Source organism: Mercenaria mercenaria, chromosome 14 (assembly GCF_021730395.1).
Source record: "Mercenaria mercenaria strain notata chromosome 14, MADL_Memer_1, whole genome shotgun sequence".
Lineage (NCBI taxonomy): Eukaryota > Metazoa > Mollusca > Bivalvia > Venerida > Veneridae > Mercenaria > Mercenaria mercenaria.
Genome location: NC_069374.1, coordinates 60263528 through 60283662, shown reverse-complemented (window position 1 = coordinate 60283662; position 20135 = coordinate 60263528). Strand labels below are relative to the sequence as shown.

Below are 20135 nucleotides of genomic sequence, written 5' to 3'. Positions count from 1 at the left end.
AGAGCTGTCAAAATGACCAAATACTCCTATATTTATGAAAATATGTAAGTATTTCAATACTGGGAGTCCCTAGATAAATATGTTACACACGTAAAACAAAACATATCTAAAGTAAAAACACTTTTGAAATTTGAAAAAGAAGTTTCATATTTTCTACAAAATAGGACAGTGATATTATCGAGGTACTGGTTGGGAACCAGTAGCCGGGCACATTTTCATATTTCGGCTCCATTATTTCCTCAACAAATATTTGACATAAATGAAACCCACACTGCACAAACTTCAGCCCCTTCTGCATCCGATCTTGTAATCAGCTTCGCTTTGTGACATAAAATGTGGGTTCCATGGGGCCTCAAATGGGATCACAAAAAAGAAGTTATTTTCCCTGTGAGGTCAACCAGTTAACGGACAAATATTTTGACAATGTTTTGCCATTAATTAGATATCAAAATTTTAAGTAATTAAACTATTTTTACACATTTCTTTATCATTAATCTCTCCTAAAATGCACATGAAAGATAACCAGACTTTCAATAGCAGCTCGGGAAGCAAACAGAGGCTAACTATATAAGACTCCAATTTTGTCGAACACGAATTTTTGATATTTCCAATAGATATAGAATAAAATTAGTGCAAAAATCAACAACCCTGCATTTTATGTAACTATTACCGTGAATTTAAAAGCAGCACATGTTATCAGCAGACAATCAATATGTAGTTTAATTATTTCTTCCCCACTCATTACCTGGACAAGTATAAACAACTGCGCATGCGCAATGTTATTTTCATGCCCCGCAAAGACAGAAAGTTGTTTTGTAAACACAGGTGAGTTGTCATCGTAAAACCTAACATTATACAGCCCTGTTTGTTGTAGATATGAAGATCCAGATGGAACAATTACGTGAATAACGCCGAAATAAAGCGGTTATCACGTGTCCGGATACTGGTCCTGTCCGGATATTGGTTGCCAACCAGTATATGTATGTAATTTTTGACAAAATACTTATTCTCAAAGAAGCTTGCCTTTGTATAGTGTATTCCCTTCTTCCCCTGAACAATTGCATGTATTTATTATAAATAGTAATGGTCTTTGAGGAATAAATTTCCAAAATCAAAATTCACCTGAGGGGTGGTCTCCAAACACTTTTGATGAAACTTTAATTACTTAACACATCAGAAGTAAAAAAAATATGATCTAAAGTCTAAGTGTGTTTTAGTTTTAATCATTTTAGTATCATATTATTTCCACAATTACAGAAATTGCTTTTATAAACTGTTTAAGTTGCCTGTATTTAAAACATGTCTAGGAAAGCGGAATATTTACAGATTATCTGTAAATTTACAGATAATCTATAAATTTACAGATTTTTCAATCTGTAAATTTACAGATTGTGTGTATGAAAACTGATGAAATTACATTTAAATTCTCAAAACCGCTGCTTAGAATTAATTGGTTTATTGACAGCATGCATAAATTAAGGTCATTTGTGGGTTTCAGCCATTTTTGTTGACTTTGAGTTTTTGGCATTTTAAGAAAAATCAAAGTCAACAGAAATGACTGAAGGTTACAACTGACCTAAAAAGTTATTTATACATAGATCTACCATAAGTAAATCAATTAAGGCAATAGAAAATTAGTTTTTAGATTCTCATCCCCGCCCGCCCCTATCTGAAACCCCCCGCCTCGAAATTTTTTATTGGTCAAAATCCAGATATCCAAAATTTCATGTCCGGATACTGGTACACTTTCATAAACATTGCATAATTCTAGAGTTTAAAGAAAATGTTTAACATATTATGGTAATGCAAAGACAATTTAACAGCATTTGACAGTATCTGATATTAAAATTTACCATGACATTACCTCTTATTATAACAAATTAAGAAAAATGATCATAAAATATCGGCAATTCACACGACTAGCAGACGTTCTGGCAACCTACTTTCGATTTCAAAAACTTTTAGAAAAAGGTAAAGCCAATGTATTTTCTTATCCTTATTTGATTGTTATTGATTTTTATTGATTAGAAATAAGTATCTGTTGTCTGGATTTCAATATTTCAATTGTGTTTAACATGGACATTTGCCTTCGTGGGGAAGCCTGACATGCCATTTTCACGTGCAAAGTATACTGAATTACCGCGCTATTTGTTTCGTAGATATGGAAATAGGATTAAAATATGCTGTGCATGCAAGTGCATCTAATTAAGAAATATCTGATTTTTTTCAAGTGTAGAAATACTAAAATTTTCCTCGTATTTTAAACTTTAAGCTCGAAAGTCAATATCAGCATCATATCGGTTCCACGGGTATATAGCTTTTAGCACATGCTCAGCAGGAATGACAGATTGATTGTTTTCTTTAAAAATCGTGGCTGTACTTCGACAGAACTAAATATTTTGAATTTTCAAATACACTGAACAGACAAATATAAATTTGCCGTTGTTGTAGATTTACTTTTTTGTATAGGATACAATCAACCATCAGACAAAATGAATTACTATCACATTATAAACAAGATAAAAGTTTATGACATAAAATTATTTTGTTCATTTCAAAATTATTTCAAAATGGGTTTTACATATACAAGCATTTCAAAGACACAGCAATACACACTAGAATATCAATACAGTGATATTTTAAATATAATTTGTCAGATTGACCTCCACAATACCATATTTCCAAATTAAAAAATAACAAGAGCACCGCCTTGCGGGTGCTGACGCTCATCTGATTTTTTTTGTGTAATAGAAATATTGTCCTACCCATGATTTTCTAAGTCTAAAAAGGACCATCATTCTTGCAAAAAGCAGGATAGAGTTATGTTTCTTGATGTACAGTGTCCACTTATGATGGTGAAAAACTGTTGCAAGTTTTAAAACAATAGCTTTGATAGTTTATGAGAAAAGTTGACTTAAACATAATACTCAACCAAGAAATGATTTTTCTAAGTCCAAAAGGGGCAATAATTATTGCAAAAAAGCAGGATGGAGTTATGTTGCTTGCTGTACAGGGTCAGCTTATGATGGTGAACAAGTGTTGCAAGTTTCAAAGCAATAGCTTTGATAGTTAAGAGAAAAGTTGACCTAAACATAAAACTTAACCAAGAAATCTGATATTTTCTAAGTCCAAAAGGGGCCTAAATCTTGCAAAAAGCAGGACGGAGTTATGTTTCTTGCTATACAGGGTCAACTTATGATGGTGAACAAGTGTTGCAAGTTTTAAAGATAGCTTTGATAGTTTAGGATAAAAGCTGACCTAAACATAAAACTTAACCAAGAAAACTGATTTTCTAAGTCAAAAGGGGCAATAAATCTTGCAAAAAGCAAGATGGAGTTATGTTTCTTGATGTACAGGGTCTGCTTATGATGGTGAACAAGTATTCCAAGTTTCAAAGCAATAGCTTTGATAGTTTAGAAGAAAAGTTGACCTAAACATAAAACTTAACCAAGAAATCTGATATTTTCTAAGTACAAAAGGGGCCATAAATTTTGCAAAAAGCAAGATGGAGTTATGTTTCTTGCTATACAGGGTCAGCTTATGGTGGTGAACAAGTATTCCAAGTTTCAAAGCAATAGCTTTGATAGTTTAGGAGAAAAGCTGACCTAAACATAAAACTTAACCAGGCAACGCCGACGCTGACGCCGACAACCGCTCAAGTGATGACAATAACTCATTTTTTTTCAAAAAATCAGATGAGCTAAAAAATAAAAAGTGCCCACCCGCCCCATTTTTTCTCAAAATTCGGATGAGAATCTAAACATTTATTTTCTCTGGCCTAATTTCAAGCTGCGATTTTGTGTCTAAATATTACTTTAGCAGTTTTCAAACACTTGATCTGTAAATTTACAGATTGAAAAATCTATAAATTTATAGATTATCAGTAAATTTACAGATAATCTGTAAATATTCCACTTTCCTAGACCTGGTAAACGTAACATACTTTTACTACATGTACTATAATTTAATTTTGACCTTTGATCCAACTGCTTACCCTGCATACTGCAAGCTCAAGAAGGATAATTTTGGACATAACTTAAGTAAATATTACCAATGCGAATATATATATTATATCACGCAACTTACTAAGTCATAATACTGGTTATCCAGGTGAATTGAAGTTAGGTGGATCACGAGAGGCACTTGTTTGCAAATGGCGTTTACATATGTAAGGGACACAACTATGAATAGAGATTTCCGTGAAATGTCGGAACGTGATTGTCTTGCAGGCGCGTAGCTACCTTTAAGCCAGTACGCCCGTGAATCCACATAATCTTGCCATTTGTTTATTTTCTATTTCTTTTTTTTACATCTTTATCCTAGATCTAGACTGGATGTGTTCCAGTTAAGTAATTAGTGTACTAGATCTATATATGATAAAAGGGGCCTTAATTCAAAGCCCGGATGTTAGTTTTAGAACATGTCCACGGCCGTAGCGAGAGACTTTTACCGAGACAATTGAGTATGCGCATTTGTTCATGGTTGTTGGGTAAATTTGAGTGGTAAGGCAAAGCGACGACAGTCAGAGGGATTAGTTAGGGAGGTTTGTGGGGGATCCCCCCAAGAAAAGTAGGATATTTGATAAAAACACACTTTGTTTCGCTGTTGTTATAAGACCTACTTTTTGGGAGGTGTATGAAGAATATTCTTCTTGATAAAGCTTATTCGAGTAAAGTTAAATGTAAAAATGTTCAAACCATTTTCCCTATAAAGACCCGTCTAATGTAGTCGAACTAATCCGACGTATACAGTTTGTTTTTATATTGTGACGGTCAAACTGTACTGTAACGTCGCGGTGGCTGCAGTCAGAAATTAAAAAGCAGTCACTCAGCGACAGTAAGCTTGTCTACGTCTAATGTTGCTCTCATGCTGACAAGGACATAAGTTTTCTCTAAAAACGTTCTTCTTTCATACAATGATAAGGTGAAAATCATTATAACTCACAACAGAATCTACGGCGTAAAAAAAAAAAAAATGTTAATTTTCCGTAAACCCGACCTAAATTTTTTGGCCCGACCCTAAATGATTTTTATGCCTTGAGAACATTTTTTCAACTTTTATTGATAAAAAGTTTGGCAAAACTGCACGTTTTTTGCTTTACACATGGTCATGATGTTATAAATCAACTTACTCTGCTGCTCTAAGAGGCATAACCCCCCCTAATGTATCATTTTTTGACACAAAAATAATTTCCGAAAAGTGTCCCTTAAAAAAAAATCCAAAAAAAAAAAGTTTTTCCGACCTACCTACCCTAATTTTTTTGAGCATGTTACCGGAAACAAAGAATTTTTTTTAGGCCTAAGTGCAAAATGCGTATCAAATCATCAATACATTCTTTGTGACGTTAACTTAGAACTAAACCTCATTAGGCTGAAAAGAACATTTAATAAATATCAATTGATGAATACAGCATGAAGTTCCAACCCTAACCCTAACCCGCGGCATTACCTATCGTCTGCATATAACTCTTCAACAGCAACTTAGCGCTTCATATTCTTCAAAATTAGTGAAAATAAACCCACCGTTGTCCCACTCAACGTATTTTGATAATGAAAATACATATGATATAAACTAAAAAGATAATTAAGTTTCAAGTGATTTTTGCTTTTGGCACCAAACAAATCGTCGGTTTATTTTTGACTTCTAAACCATGCTTTTGAATCAGATTAGGTTTGGAAAAACACGAATTTATATTGAGGAAATTAAACATAACATTTCCAAACGTAAGATGTAATCTTTCTTTTGGATGTTTTTGCTCCCGTTGTAGTGGTCCATGTACGACATGACGATGCCAAGAGCGCGAATTTCAATCGGGATCCGAATGTTACACGAATGAAAAATTGCAATCCTTGTGATGTTTAAGTAATAGCTATTTGGTACGTTTTAACACGCCTATTTATTTAACCTATAAGGGGGTCAAGGCGTAGCGCAAAACCAATTCCAGACGCTATTCAGCGGGAGATGGTGAAAAAGGGAATCCACTTCCCTTTGTGCAGGTCAGTGAATCTCCCCCAAGGGTGAAGATTCTTTGGAAAAGAAATAGAACGTTTAGCTTCTTCTGAAAGTGACCTGGTCCTTATAACCGAGTAGATCTATAATGGCGGCACGCAACTCACCATACTAACATACGCACAGACATATCGTCATTTTCCGACAATAAAATATAAAAAGGGAAATAAAAAATAAAATTAAAGGCTGATGGATGAGGTGTAATATGAAATAAAGATTCAGAGACTTTTTGTCACGCATTTATATAATGCTAAACTGCGATAGGGGTATACATTACATCCTGCCGTAGCGGTCACCTGCAGGTATTAATTAAGCAGCTATTCTAGTATCATAACTTTTTATTAGTATAAAATACTCATACAGTTTTGAAGGACTGGTAAGTATAAACGTGCAACAAGAAGTTTCGGTCTCTTAATATCATTATAATGAAGCTGTCAACAGCTTTTTTTTTCTCATTTTGTTTTACAAATGCAATGACGCTGAAGCTTATGTGCATATAACATAGAAATGTGATCCAAGCAACTGGAACACAAAATACTTAGTCTGCAGCGTTCATTTCGCTATTTACATTTAAAAGCAATTTTCCATTGTACTGTAAAAACTTTTTTTTTGCATTTAGCCGCAATGTTTCGATTATGTTACAAAATGTCTCTGATATGATATACTCATTTTTACACAGTAAAACATATGTTGACGGCCATTATATATGATAAATCTTTGAGATTACTAAAATTTCTTCATGACGGTCTGACTGATGAAAGGATCATGAAAGGATAATCAAATTATGTTTATCGCTATCCACTTTTTGCAAATAGTGGCAAAACTTATTTTGACATAAACAAGTATGGTATCATCTACATATTTAGCACGGTGAACATTTACAGTGAAATTAAAATGCCGACTACAATAGAAATTATATATGAAAAACAATTGTGTAATATTTACTAAGCTGGTAAGGATAAGGAGTACCAAAATCTGCATAGGAAATATAAAATATTTATATTGACCCGAATCCCCTAGTTCAGATATGGCATAAAAACGAATTACTATTACTCACTGAAGTAGCTTATAAAAAACATTAAAAAGTGAACCTTTTAATTGAAACACTGAAAAATCGAGATCTATATATGTATTTAAACAAGTCCTTGTAATAGGAGTCCGAAATAGATGCAATAATTTACGCAATGATTTGTAACAGTTTGTTATTGAGGGAGGATATTGAGGTATGTGGTATTAAGATCAAACAAAGTAATCAGCTACAGCCCTGTATTTACTTCTGAAATTTACAAAATCTACAAAAATACAGATACAATATATGCGCGAACACTGGCACTAGCTTCATGAGCTCGTCCAGATCTTATCATTGCTTCTTTCGACTTTTAATCCCCCATATTTAGGCTTTGATTGCAAAATGTTACTCTTAACGCAATGAGCAGAAGCGATGTGCCAACGCTACGCACCCGTGAGTGACCTCTTCAGCTGGTATATTCAGATGATGCTGAGTCCTGGGAATTTAAAAACATCTGAAATCACACTGGCCATAGCTATATCAGATCAAGTAGTTCTCAATGTTTTGTTTGAGCGTGAATTTTAACGGGCGCTCAGATGGAGAAATATGGCCGATATACAAATTTCCGGTCTTGCAAGTATGATTTTAAAAGGAATTCTAGATCCGTAAATAACGAATCAAATGAAAACGAAGGGGCGCACCTGGAGCGCAAATGGTCTATGTTTTAGCGCAGTGTCCCATATTAGCTGATGATTTGTGCCGTTTATTCAAACACTTTCTGTACCGTTCCTCGGGAGAAAGAGAGTTTTGTTTGACAGTTTTTGGACAGTTTTTTGACAATATCGCCTTAAATAAAGTGTTTATCGGAACAAGTCATTGTTAAAACACGTTTATGTAAAGGGCTATACCTCCATAAAACAAAGCGTGTGTATTGTTCCATAGAGTTATTTAGGGTTGTTTCTGAAAAATCGGCGCCGAAAACCATAATGCATACGCCGTTTCTCCGAGTGGTCCTATGCATTGCAATCATAGTGGATACCGTTTTTGATCTTGCTTATCTGTCTTAAAAAACATTATTAAACCTAACAATGAATAAATTTAGAGAGTTTTACACCATTATAATGATCCCACCATTTCTAATATATTGTACTTTTACACTTTAATGCTCGCTTAATATCTAACATATTTTTGCGGTCATTGTCAAAAAACATCAACACAAAAACATAAAGCAAAGATGAACATCGAACATCGGATGCGCACTTTGAGCAACCGTATACGATACGAAATATCTCACATACGTCCCACACTATGGCGTACCTTAGGGTCGAAAATGCTGATTTAGCTTTAGACAATTCGATTTGTAGGACCCGGGGTCGGACCATATTCCACATTAGTATGACCCTGGGGTTGATAATTAGCTTAAAGCTATTTCATTTTAGTACGACCCAGGGTCGTACATATCGTATTATATGACCCAGGTTCGGGAATTAGCTTAAAGCTATTCATATTTAGTACGACCAAGGGTCAACATATCTGAATAATGTCCGACCCAGGTCAGTACTAAATGTAAATATGTCCGACCCAGGGTCATACTAATGTAACTATGTCCGACCCTGGGTCGTAACTAAAGATGGCTGCCGTAATTGAGGGTCATACTTTTCGGGAATTACTTAAGCTAATTTGGAATATGTCCGACCCAGGGTCATAACTAAATTGGAATATTCCGACCCAGGGCGTAATAATTCCGAATTGTCTTAAAAGCTAAATGGATTATATCTTAATTCAGAGGTCATACTAAGTCGGAATTGTCTTAAAGCGAATGGAATAGTCTGACCCAGGGTCAGACAAATGGGATATGTCCTGACCCAGGGGGGGGGGGGGGGGGGGGTTGGGGTCGAACTAATTCGAATTGTTCTTAAAGCTAAATAATTTATCTTAATCAGGGTCATACTAATTCCGAATTGTCTTAAAGCTAATTGAAATATGTCTAACCAGGTCATACTAATGGAATATGTCCTGACCCAGGGTCGTACTAATTCGAATGTCCTTAAAGCTAATCGATTTATCTAATTCAGGGTCATACTAATTCCGAATTGTCTTAAAAGCTAATTGGAATATGTCTGACCCAGGTCATACTATTTGGAATATGTCTGACCCAGGTCGTACAATTCGAATTGTCCTTAAAGCTAAATGGATTTATCTAATCAGGTCGTACTAATTCGATTTAGTATGATACTCAAATATAAATATGTCTGACCCAGGGTCGTACTAAATATAATTAGCTAAAGCTAATTCACAACCAGGGTCATACTAGTAATAGAATATGTCGCGACCCTGGTCATACTAATTGGATATGTCCGACCCTGTCGTACTAAATCGAATTGTCTTAAAGCTAAATGAATTACTTAAAGCGAAATGATTCTTATCCATTAAGTACGACCCTAAGGCGAAAATAAGTAACTAAGATGTGACCATCAAAATACCTGTTACATAACTCAGCACTCGACAACAAGTTCCGTAGCTAAACTCTCTTTATCCAGTACAGCGATTGTCTTTTCCAAGTGGTACACATGCAATTAAACTGTCAGTTTTTGAGAACATCGCAGAATTCACTAAAACCACTTATTTACTCATTTTGTAACATTTATTGCGTTATTTTGTAAAAGAGAAAAAAGGACTCCTGGTATCAACGACAGTTAACTCAGATAAATAGCTAAATACTGGCCTGTTTATATGGCTTTCCAAGACAGATTGTAAGTTTGAGTAAAAAAAAACACCTGCTGAGCCTTTGTGAAGTTTATAGGTGTAACTATTAACCGATTTTCTAAAAAAAAAAGATAAAAAAAAGACAACAAAAATGAAAATATAAAAAATTTCATTTGTAATGTCATATTGATTATCGATTGATTATAACTTTTGGTCTTTGTTCTACATTTTTTGCTTTCACATACTCGTGAGGACAAAAACCTTTTTGTGAAAATAAAAAACAAAACGAAATTTGTTTAGTGATTGGTTAGATAAATTGACCCATGGGACATAGATGATTCAACATTTATACCCGTGTCTGTTAGCTGTGATTCCTAATGGGCAGTTTGCCGTAGTTCCAAAAGGACCCTTTATCAAATTAAGATTGCTAAACGTTTATACAAGACAAAGTTTAATGGATTCCTACAATTTCAAAACTTGGATGGCATTAAAATTTTTCGGTTTTTCAAGACAGGATTAAGTCGGGTTTTAATTTTTTTATGCGTTTCTTGTGCAACATCCATTCGATATAACTTCAATTTAACTTCTACATTAGTTTATACACACGTAATATAAACTTTGTATATTTTATAACTATCTAATTTTTAATTTAAAAATAATTATTGTTAATATTAATTACAATGGGGAATAATTAGTAACATTTTCCAATAGATTTTGGCCACGAGTTATATTAAAATTAGCGAACGGCTCTCCACAAAAGACATTAAAACGGAATATTGTAAACAAATCCATAAATATCATGTTAGTGTTTAGGGGAAACTATACGTTGTACAGGCAATAATTTATTTATCGTTAGGCGTAGATCTGTATGCCAATATTCCGAAAATTATTTTGCGAAAACAACCCCTTTTTTTGCGAGCAGGAAACAATTGGATGTACATTAAAAGCAATCGAACTTTACGTCGTTAGATATGTGACTGGAAATTTGAGTGGTCTGAGATTTGTCATTCCACTTATTTGCTCCTTTCACCTGGTTCCGAAAGTTCCAAGTTACAGATACCTATGTAGAGAGTGAGATCGTTAAGGTTATACACACAGAATCGCCTTACTCTATTAGCTCTAATATCCAATGCATCCGTGCAAAGCATTGGTTGCAATTATATCACCAAAATAGCGTGCAGCATTATCAATTTACAAAAAGGAAGTTAACAATTGAGCTTTTCAAAATCCAAATTCATTAAAACGCAAATTTAGGGGCTAGGGGTTTAAGTTGCATACCTGGAGTAATCTTTGCGTATCATGCCAACCCCCTAAATAATTTGGCAACATGATTGCTATTTGCTGGTTGTTTGCGTTTTTTGTCTTCAGGAAATGGTTGAAATGCACCGTGTAATGATATGCGCGTGTCTGTAAAAAGTAGTGGTCGAAATTGCACTTTTCTGTAGGCAGTATGATCGTAACGCACGTGTCGTATGCAGTAGAGGTTAAAATGCACGCGTCCTATCAGCAGTGATGAAACATGGACGTGTCCGTTGGCATAGTGTGAAATCACGCGCTCGTATGCAGTTTTTTTTTTCTGAAACGATGATATTGTGTTGCGATTTGCTATTCTAGTACTTGGAGTACAGTACTAGTGCTAACAAATATAATGCTTGACCGTTTACATAACGATTCGTAAATATAACATAGCACCAGTAGTAGGCAGGTACTTCTATTCCAAAGCAGGCAGGTTCAACTTTCAGACTTGTAGAATTTTCAAATCAGTTTCAACTGTAGCAACAGTTGGTATCTCAGTGAATCATATAGCGGCCATTTAATACGGAAAAATCTTTCATTATATCTGCCATACCTATCATAGAAACATTTCTCTTTACTATTTTAAAAACAACTGAGTAAAAATAAGACCTACATTTAAGAATAGTCGAAAGAAATGTAGCGGTATGCTCACCGTAGCAACGGCTGATAAACTGTGCTGCTTTTTAAAAACTGATTTTTAAACTAAAACGACAGAAAACTTTTCAGTAAAACTTGACACACATAGGCCTATAAGTACATCAGATCCATCGCATTGATTTATGATGATGAAGATTACTGTCTAAATGACCTTAAATTTGGGCGAACATGCAGAAAAGCACATAGTTGACACGTCGCGTGCCGAGTATTATTATTGTTGTTTGTTAAGAGTGGAATATGACTCGATGAGCCAGTAGGCACGCGAGGTACTCGTTTTGTGCATTACTAAGTGTCTGCGCGAGTGGAGGGATGATGGGTGTGAGTAACGAGGTTTTGCGCTTAATATGATTCTGGTCTGTGTTAGTGAGAAACTAGTTCATGATGTTAGAATTGTTTTCCCAGTCCATTTGTCTTTTCATTCACATTTGAGGAATAAATCGGTCCTTAAAATTGAAAATATTTATTTCAGGACGCACGCTTCATTGAATGATTAGTCCTTATTCTTGTCGAGGGAAGGTTAAAAAGATCACTTCCAGACTAAGATCCTTTTACTTGTTATAGTATCGCTTATTAAATCGAATATTATTCGCAGCCATTAATCATAGTAACTACCACAAGACTGTAAAAAATAAGTTCTGCATTTTTCACCTTTTTTGACGAACCCAATTTCATAGAGACAAAGCCAGTTAGTCTACAGATTTCATCACAGAGGAATGAGTTAAAATTATCCATATTGCCATAGGATATAGACTGTCTCAGATCGTTACATTCAAAAATGTAAAAAAGATATGTCCAAAGTCTAGGAGCTAGTCCATATTCATAATACAGTATCCACAAAAATAGCGAACGCTTTGCCGAATGCTGACATATCAAATAAACTCCTTTAAAGTTGAGAAATAGAGATATGACATGATTGCTTTTCATATTGAATTTATTAAACTCGGTGAATACAATTATATAATGCAAGCCCTTCTGCCGACATTTTATCAATTTTATTCACGAGTTTAATAAATTCAATGTGGAAAGTCCACAAATGTAATATACTTTTTATCACATGAAAAGTTTTTTCCTCCGGACACATCAAAAATTCTTCTTTCTTTAGCCTATTAAAACAAGTCAATTTGACCACCGTCTCCTATACTTTAAAACGACGTCGACGTCAAAGGTTATTACACTAGTGTATTAATCATTTATATGTAATGGCTTTATACATCCCGCGACGTCAATCATGTGATAATAACGAATATCCAACATTACAGCCAAAACAACACATTTATAAGTTTGAAATCCAGTTTTTTTTTTCAGTAATAAGGGCTTGTAAAAGGTTACTAATTACCTCCAATACTAATTTGTCCTGAATCACCCTTTAATAATTAGAAAACTTAATTTGTATTTTATAGCTTTGAAAATGTCGATAGCCGCTTGACACGGAGTCGAAAGATTCGAGTCCACCTGAGGTCACGACGAGCCTAATCATATTTCACAGTACTGTCTTTCCAGGAGAGGCACACAAGAGTGTACTAACAATACTTCTACTACTACGATAACTACTCCTACTGACTACTCTACCACTACTCCCTGCTACTGCTCGCTGCGCTGGTAACACTACTACAGACTACTATTACTACTACTGCTGCTGTTAATAACTACTACAACCAACTACTGCTACTTTTTACTACTACAGCAGCTACTGTGACTGCTACTGCTAGTACTACTGCTACTGCTTCTGCTATCTACACTGCTACTGCTGCTGCTGCTGTTGCTTTTACTACTGCTACTGCTACTACTTCTACTGCTACCTCTGTTACTACTCTGCTACTGCTGCTGCTACTGCTACTGCTACTACTACTACTACTACTACTACTATTACTACTGCTGCTGCTTCTACTACTGCTAATACTGCTACTACTACTGCTACTGCTACTGCTACTGCTACTGCTACTGCTACTGCTACTGCTACTGCTGCTACTGTTATTGCTACTGTTATTGCTAACTGCTAGTGACTATTTTTTAGTGACATACATCGTCACAGATAGCTACATGATTATTTTTAGTGCAGGCTTCTACAGTGAATGTATTTGGTCTATGCAGCGTCACAGATAGCCACGCGAAATGTCATCAGTGCATGCCTTTACAATCGACATATGTTTTTACATACATAGCCCGCGTGAAATATCATCCGTGCATGCTTCCACAATGATTATTCTACTACTCTGCAACTGCTGCTACTGCTGCTGCTGCTACTGCTACTACTGGTACTACTACTGCTACTACTCTGCTGCTACTGCTGCTGCTGCTACTGCTACTACTGGTACTACTCTGCTGCTACTACTGATACTGTTACTACTGGTACTACTCTGCTACTGCTGCTGCTACTGCTACTGCTACAACTCTGCTGCTGCTGCTACTACTACTATTGCTACTGTGCAACTGCTACTACTAAATTGCTGCTGCTACTGCAACTACACCACTGGTATTTTAATCTCTTCTGCTACTGCTGCTACTACTACGCTTATACTAACAACTGCTAGTAACTGCTACTGCTGCTGCTTGCTACAGCTACTACTATTACTACTACTGCTACTACCCTGTTTGCTCTGCTACTCTACTGCTACAAACAACTCAAGTATGCTCCTGCTGCTAGCTGCTGAGCTGCTGCTATCTGCTATATTGTTACTACTACTGCCACATTTGCGCGCTGCTACTACTACTGCCTACTACAACTCTGTACTTTACTGCCGCTGCTGACTGCTACAGCAACTACTGCTACTACTACTGCAACTACTCTGCTGCTGCTGCTGCTGCTCTACTACTACTACTCTACTACTACTGCTACTACTCTGCTACTACTGACTGCTACAAACTACTCTGGAGTACTACTACTGCTACTACTCTGCTATTACACCTGCTTAGTACAGTTACTGCTGCAGCTGCTGCCGCTACACTACTGCTACACTGTTTACTACTACTGACTGCTACTTCTCTGCGCTGCTGCGACTACTACGCACTACTCTCTGCAGCTGCTGCTACTACTGCTACTATTGTTACAACTACTGCTACTACTCGCTGCTGCTACTGGCTACTAATCTGCTGCTTCTGCTACTACTACAGCCTACTAACTCAGCTGCTGCTGCTTCCTGCGGTCTGCTGCTGCTACTGCTACTGCTGCTACTAATGCTACTGCTGCTACTACTACTGCTGCTGCTGCTGCTGCTACTACACAGCTACTACTACTGCTCACTACTGCTGCTGCTGCACTGCTACTACTACTGCTACTACTAACTTCTACTTCTCTGCTGCTGCTACTGCTCACTACCGTTTACTACTACTGCTACTACTCTGCTGCTACTAGCTGCTACTACTACTGCTACTACTCTGTTGTTGCTGCTGCTGCTACTACTGCTACTACTACCACTGGTACTTCTCTTCTGCTACTGCTAATACTACTACTGCTACTACAACTGCTAGTACTGCTACTGCTACTACTTGCTACTACTTTTACTACTACTGCTATTACTCTGCTGCTGCTGCTGCTGCGACTACTCTGCACCGCAACTGCTGCTACTAGCTACTACTACTGCTACACTGCTACTGCTGCTGCTTAGGCTGCTGGACTACTCTGCTACTGCTGCTGCTGCTTGCTGCTACTACTGATACAACTACTGCCTGCTGGCTGCTGCTGCTACTACTACTGCTTCTACTACTGCTACTACTCTGCTGCTGCTGCTGCTACGCTACTACATTTTCTACTCTGGACTACTCTGATGCCTACTGCTGCTACTACTACTGCTACTACTCTGTTGTTGTTGCTGCTGCTGCTGCAGCTGCGCTGGCTACGACTGCTACTACTACACTGGTACTTCTCTTTCTGCTACTTCTGCTACTAACTACAGCTACACAACTGAAGTACTGCTACTGCTGCCCTGCTCATCTACTGTTACTACTACTGCTACTTCCTCTGCTGTGTGGTCTGCTGCTGCTGCTGCTACTACTACTACTGCTTACTACTCTCTGCTGCTAACTGCTACTACTTTACTACTACAGCTACTACTCTGCGCTACTACTACGCTACTACTCGGCGCTGCTGCAACTACTACTGCTACTACTCTGGCTACTGCTGCGCTGCTACTGCTACTGCTACTCGACCGTTTCTACTACATTGGCCGTAGGAGCGAGTTTAACTTTGGGGGGGGGCCAAACCTTTCCGACCGGCGGAGGAGGGGGGCGATGCGGAATAAGCCTCAAAGCCTTGTACAGGGGCCAAATGGGCCATTGGCCCCCTCAGCCTCTATGTTTTAGCATCATTGAGTTATTCTGATGATACCAATACGAACTAGGCACTGACGGTCTTAATCAGTCTAATCAGTCCATATTATCTATTTTCTAATTAAGTGTGGCCCATTTTTATAATTCTCAGTTGAAGCCCTGGACATAGAAATCAATAAGCGCTGCATTTGTCCTAATTATGATAAAAAGGTGTGGAAATATTCATATCCCCCTTGAATGGACCCAAGAGATAACCACACAAAATACTATTAACGTTTACATCGTAACAGGCATAATAATTAGGCCTACATAGATTTTGCAGACCTCAAACCGGAACAGTAGTGATTACGCTCAATATAATATATTTTATAAATGTAAACAAACAATTCCTTTGGTGCGGCGCAGATTTCAGTACTCACCATACGGAAAGAGACAAGTCTGAATACAAGAGAAGGCCAAATGCAAATCAGAAATCAGGTGAAAACATATATGATGCTAATAAATGTTAGATTAGACTGCAAGTTATAACTCTTTTCCAAATAATATATTTGGAAGGGCCAAACTATAGTTTGGCCCCCTCCTCTCCTACTTGGGGGTGGCCTGACCCCGCTGCCCCACTGCTCTACGCCTAGTAGCAGCACAGCAGCAGTAACAGTACTAGGAAAAGTTGTAGTAGCAGAGCTACTCGTAGTACTAGCATTCGTAGTACAGTCGTAGTAGCAGAGTAGCAGCAGAGTAGTAGCAGAGTAGTAGCAGTCGTAGTAGCAGTCGTAGTAGCAGAGTAGTAGCAGTAGTAGTAGCAGTAGTAGTAGCAGTCGTAGTAGCAGTCGTAGTAGCAGTCGTAGTGGCAGAGTAGCAGCAGAGTAGTAGCAGTAGTAGTAGCAGTCGTAGTAGCAGAAGTAGTAGCAGTCGTAGTAGCAGTCGTAGTAGCAGAGTAGCAGCAGAGTAGCAGCAGAGTAGTAGCAGTAGTAGTAGCAGTAGTAGTAGCAGAGTAGTAGCAGTAGTAGTAGCAGTCGTAGTAGCAGAAGTAGTAGCAGTCGTAGTAGCAGTCGTAGTAGCAGAGTAGCAGCAGAGTAGCAGCAGAGTAGTAGCAGTAGTAGTAGCAGTAGTAGTAGCAGAGTAGCAGCAGAGTAGCAGCAGAGTAGTAGCAGTAGTAGTAGCAGTAGTAGTAGCAGTAGAAGTAGCAGTCCTAGTAGCAGTAGTAGTAGCAGAGTAGCAGCAGAGTAGCAGCAGAGTAGTAGCAGTAGTAGTAGCAGTAGTAGTGGCAGAGTAGCAGCAGAGTAGCAGCAGAGTAGTAGCAGTAGTAGTAGCAGTAGTAGTAGCAGTAGTAGTAGCAGTCGTAGTAGCAGAATAGTAGCAGAGTAGTAGCAGTAGTAGTAGCAGTAGTAGTAGCAGTCGTAGTAGCAGAGTAGCAGCAGAGTAGTAGCAGTAGTAGTAGCAGTCGTAGTAGCAGTAGTAGTAGCAGTCGTAGTAGCAGTAGTAGTAGCAGTCGTAGTAGCAGTAGTAGTAGCAGTCGTAGTAGCAGTCGTAGTAGCAGAGTAGTAGCAGTCGTAGTAGCAGTAGTAGTAGCAGTCGTAGTAGCAGTAGTAGTAGCAGTCGTAGTAGCAGTCGTAGTAGCAGTCGTAGTAGCAGTCGTAGTAGCAGTCGTAGTAGCAGAGTAGTAGCAGTCGTAGTAGCAGTCGTAGTAGCAGTAGTAGTAGCAGTCGTAGTAGCAGTAGTAGTAGCAGTCGTAGTAGCAGAGTAGTAGCAGAGTAGTAGCAGTCGTAGTAGCAGTCGTAGTAGCAGAGTAGTAGCAGTCGTAGTAGCAGAGTAGCAGCAGAGTAGCAGCAGAGTAGTAGCAGTCGTAGTAGCAGTAGTAGTAGCAGTCGTAGTACCAGTAGTAGTAGCAGTCGTAGTAGCAGTAGTAGTAGCAGTCGTAGTAGCAGTCGTAGTAGCAGTAGTAGTAGCAGTAGTAGTAGCAGTAGTAGTAGCAGTCGTAGTAGCAGTAGTAGTAGCAGTCGTAGTAGCAGTAGTAGTAGCAGTCGTAGTAGCAGTAGTAGTAGCAGTCGTAGTAGCAGTCGTAGTAGCAGAGTAGCAGCAGAGTAGTAGCAGAGTAGTAGCAGTAGTAGTAGCAGAGTAGCAGCAGAGTAGTAGCAGAGTAGTAGCAGTAGTAGTAAGCAGTAGTAGTAGCAGTAGTAGTAGCAGTCGTAGTAGCAGTCGTAGTAGCAGAGTAGCAGCAGAGTAGCAGCAGAGTAGCAGCAGTAGTAGTAGTAGCAGTAGTAGTAGCAGTAGTAGTAGGAGAGTAGTAGCAGTAATAGTAGCAGTAGTAGTAGCAGCAGCAGCAGCAGCAGAGTAGTAGCAGTAGTAGTAGCAGTAGTTGCTGTAGCAGTAGCAGCAGCAGTAACAGTACTAGCAGTTGTAGTAGCAGTAGTAGTAGCAGTAGTAGTAGTAGCAGCAGCAGAGTAGTAGCAGTAGTAGCAGCAGCAGCAGTAGTAGCAGCAGCAGCAGCAGCAGCAGAGTAGTAGCAGTAGTAGTAGCAGTAGTAGTAGCAGCAGCAGCAGCAGCAGCAGAGTAGTAGCAGTAGTTGCTGTAGCAGTAGCAGCAGCAGTAACAGTACTAGCAGTTGTAGTAGCAGTAGTAGTAGCAGTAGTAGTAGCAGTAGTAGTAGTAGCAGCAGCAGCAGCAGAGTAGTAGCAGTAGTAGTAGCAGTAGTTGCTGTAGCAGTAGCAGCAGCAGTAACAGTACTAGCAGTTGTAGTAGCAGTAGTAGTAGCAGTAGTAGTAGCAGTAGTAGTAGTAGCAGCAGCAGCAGCAGAGTAGTAGCAGTAGTAGTAGCAGTAGTTGCTGTAGCAGCAGCAGCAGCAGTAGCAATACTAGCAGTTGTAGTAGCAGTAGTAGTAGCAGTAGTAGCAGTAGCAATACTAGCAGTTGTAGTAGCAGTAGTAGTAGTAGCAACAGCAGGGTAGTAGCGTAGTATAACAGTAGTAGCAGTACAGCAGCGCGTAGCAGTATTAGCAGTTGCTGTTTTCTACTACTGCACGGTACAAAACACAGGAACGATGAAGGTTAATTGACTGCGGGCATTTACAATTAATATATAATTGATTACGAACGGTTAAGTCTTCCTTGTGCCACGTCTTTATAAAGGGGAACAAGGCGTTATAAAGTCGGTTGATTTCGTATTACTCGCATGTCCATCAATTTATACTGTTTTCTTTCAACATTCAGGTTCGATCCTTCGGTGGCAAGGCCGTTTCATTCGCATTTATCAAAATTTCCTATTACAAAAATTAAAACTTGTTTGCAGTTTTACTTAAAAAGAATCAACCGGACTGGGTGGGCTAGTAAGCCTTTTTTTTGACAGGTCAATTGTCTTTTTTAAATGAAATGGTATGAAAGTTATCGGCAAACTACGTTATGATTTTTAAATTAAATTATACAGAAATCGAAATAAAATTTCGTGTGACGAAATAAGACATCGTCAATTCGAAAAGGACCCCGTGCGTTCGAGATAAATATTGGTGCTCGAGATAAAATGTTGTAGTGTAGCTTAGACCTAAAACAATTCTAAGTACCGCGGCGAGTACCGCATCCAGGCCCAAACCTTTAAAAATCAAATAAATTTACATTGAAAAACAAACATGCAGTTCAGAACAGTATGTAATTTCCAAACCCTCAGTGCATACTTTGGCACGCACGTACACACTATCTTATCTCAGGTTGCTATGACCCCTGAAGATAACCTTAGTTATTTTTTTCGTTATTTGCTGTGTGGTGTTGCTACAAATAACGATGGGCAAGTTCTTGCGACATATGTAACGTTAAAGGTGCGACATACAGCGGCAGATGATTTTGTGACATTTAACACTTTCTGCGACATTAAGCGGTGTGCGACATTTGACTAGGGACATTCGTATGCTATCGACAAAATTCTAGTTTTGTTTGTGCAGAAGCCCCTACAAAAACAACGCAGTAACCCTCTTTAAAAGAACTCGCGATAATGGATAATGTCACGAGTTTCAACGGTAACTTAATTTCAACCGGTCTGTCATTCTCTATCAAATTCCTCACATTGAGCATGACCGTCAGGTGCGGGTTTCAAACCCGGCATTCATTTTTGCTTTTTTTTTTGCTAAATCTTTTTGTTCAGTCAAATATAAAAATTGATGCTAGTGGCCGTGCTCGGTTTTCGTTTTTTACTATATAAATACGAA

At 38.0% G+C, this 20135-nt stretch overlaps 1 protein-coding gene across 1 annotated transcript in view; it reads right to left on the bottom strand.

Moving 5' to 3' along the window:
• The window catches only part of LOC123527852 (cytochrome P450 4F12-like), a 40631-nt gene extending 36467 nt beyond the window's left edge, over positions 1–4164 (bottom strand). The window contains exon 1 of the mRNA XM_053523634.1: positions 4087–4164. The gene's annotated coding sequence lies outside the window, so the exon portion shown is untranslated. The remainder of the gene's footprint in view (positions 1–4086) is intronic.
• Positions 4165–20135: the final 15971 nt, after the last annotated feature.